Raw genomic sequence first — 2,714 nt, forward strand, 5'->3', positions numbered from 1 at the left:
TGTTTATTATATATATATTGAGCTTTTATAATTTAATAAACTATTTCCTACTCTAAATAATCAGCTGTGTTGATAGCTTGCTTCAGTTGTATTAGCATCACAGCCTTCAACAAACCCAGGTTTGCTGTTAGCCTAGGCAAGGGGTGTGCCACTTCACGAGAGCTTTGGTAAGACATTAGAGGAGGGGAAACAAGAGGAAGAAGTGTTAAGATGTGGAAATTGGATTTAATGAGGGAGTTTCAAAGATGTCACATGATTAGAACGGGATTCGGTCATGAGGATGCTACAGGGAAAGATGCTATTACTAAGTCGTTTTGTAGTCGTAAAGGTTTGGTTTCCATTCTTAGGGGCCAAGTTGAGTGTGGGATCCATGGCTCCTGTACTTATGGGTGATGGCAGAACAGTGGGCGCCTTCTCACTGTGTCTCAGTAATGCTCTGATTCTAGTGGCCTCCTTGGGAGATTAGGTAATACCTAACCAGGAAATGCTTCATGGCTCTGCAGATGTCAAGAACAAGATCATTATTTCCCATTCCAGTCTTCTAACTGATTAGCTTTCCCATATGCAGTTCCTGACATTTTGCACAATGGCCAGGCTAAACAGGGAGATGCCTGAGACCTTTTTGCTGATCACCAAACTTAGTAAAACAAAACCAACAATAGTTTTTCTATTTACTGTCTAGGAAAAGTAAAATCCAAGTTAAAAAAGTGTCACACACAAGCTCTTGTCTCAATGATTGGCAAGACACTGTCTTACCTTCTGGAAGACATACTGTGTTAAGGTGAATTCAGTACTCTTTTCTGTGGACTTCTGTCTCCAAAGCTGGTCACATATACTTTAGTCCACTCAGCATACTCTTCTATGGATTTAGGAAAGTCTTATTATTCCTGCTTGGTCATGTAAAAAATGAATTTGAGACAGATTAACTAACTCTTTCAAGACAATATAGCTATCAAGTAAATGCAGTTTGGGAAACAGGGCCATGAGTATTCAGGGCAAACCACTTACATGATGCCATAACACTGAAACACTGACAAGGTCTTGATCCAATTTTCATGAGCAGATCTACTAATTGGGAGTCTAGATGGAACTGGTGATAACATACTTTGACCACTCTCCTGACTAGTGAGGTGGGATGATTCAAGTAATGGTGAAGGCAGACCGAGGTTAGAAATCATCCAACTCTTGACTACTTCTCAGTAATGGAACCCTGATAAATTATTTCCTGCTCTATAGCCTTGGCAGTCTTATGTGGAAAATAGTGGCAAGTAAGAAATAAATAATGTCATTGTAAAATTATGATACATAATTCAGGCAAAACAACCCAGGATTTGATATTTAATTCATATTCAAATGATATGAAAGCATAGATTATATTGCTGATATTGTCAGTAATAACCATCCATTCTTGGCCTTCAATTTAATGCAGGGACAGCTGATACAGAAACAACATAATTGTGAATGATATTTTCTGAATTTATGAGTGCCTGATATTGTATAATTAAATGTTTTTTTTGCATTAAATATGAAGAAGAAAAAATTATGGTTTGATCTTTGTTTAAGCATTAATTAAAATGGAAATCTATTGCCTGCTTAGAAATCCTCTTTACAAATACAAAAAAGTTTTCTTTGAATAAGCATTAGAAAAAAACTGTTGTATCATGAAACCCACTAAATGCAGACTCAATTATTAATATATAAAATATTAATCAGTTACATGTTGAATATATGTCTGTCAGTTATCTGAATCTGTTCATAAAAAGAAAAATCAAAGTTTTATACCTTCTCAATGAGCAGGAAAATATGCTGCTTAGCAGAGGCTAGCTGCCCTGCCCCAACACCCATGAAATGTTATACTATGGAGGAATTCCTTTTGGCAAAAAGGAAGATAAATTGTGAGGTCGACCAGCATGGATGTCAGGAGCAGAAATGTTTATAAACAACTCAAGTTACAGAAAAGGATAGGGGAGAATTTGCTTGTTGATTTGATGGCCAGAAGTGGCATTATAAGGGATCCGGGGAAGTACAGATGACCCAAATACTTCTTCACAGTTCCTTTCTGATGGGCTATCACAGTCTATGTGCTCCTGTGAACTGTCATTGGCCAGAGGAGCTTCTTTTGTGCATTTGTATTCCTAAAAAAGCCAATTTTACGCCATCTCCGAGTGGAATCTTGAAGCATTTCCTGAGGGACAAAAACTTTGCTATTTAAACAACATACAGGCAGGTGTGCCTATACTTTAAGAGATGTTAGGTATTTAAGCTAACCTCTAAGAAATGGATCTCTGCCTAAAAGGAGTATGAGGCTGAGTAGGGTTTTATTCAGATTTTCAGAAGCCATCCATCTACATGAAAGAGACAGAGAAAGAAACAGGTTTTGAAAAGAAAATGTTTTTTGGTGAAGGGAAAGCATGGGGACTTCTTTCTCTTTTGCCCTCAGAGAATTTTTTTAAAAGTATTTCCATTTTCACTTGTCATCTAGATTTTCCTGAGATTAAAGAAGAAACCCAATACAATTTCAAACTAGCCTAAAATAAAGACCAGAGGAGAAGGGAGTGTAACTGAAATCAGTAATTTTGAGGTATGGTTATTCGTCAGAGGTAGAATGCTTCTCTGGCATGTTCAAGGCACTAGATACAATCTCTAGATTGAGAAAAATAAATAAAAAAACAGAAGGAGAAATAATTTTTTCATATAGTCATAAAAATCATTCT

At 36.7% G+C, this 2,714-nt stretch overlaps 1 protein-coding gene across 3 annotated transcripts in view; it reads left to right on the forward strand.

Annotated features, from left to right (window-relative positions):
* Positions 1–2,714, forward strand: part of Kcnt2 (potassium sodium-activated channel subfamily T member 2) — a 405,448-nt gene that overhangs the window by 351,006 nt on the left and 51,728 nt on the right. The window lies entirely within an intron of this gene.

This window comes from Nannospalax galili, unplaced genomic scaffold (genome assembly GCF_000622305.1).
Source record: "Nannospalax galili isolate Female #2095 unplaced genomic scaffold, S.galili_v1.0 scaffold955, whole genome shotgun sequence".
NCBI classification, from domain to species: Eukaryota; Metazoa; Chordata; class Mammalia; order Rodentia; family Spalacidae; genus Nannospalax; species Nannospalax galili.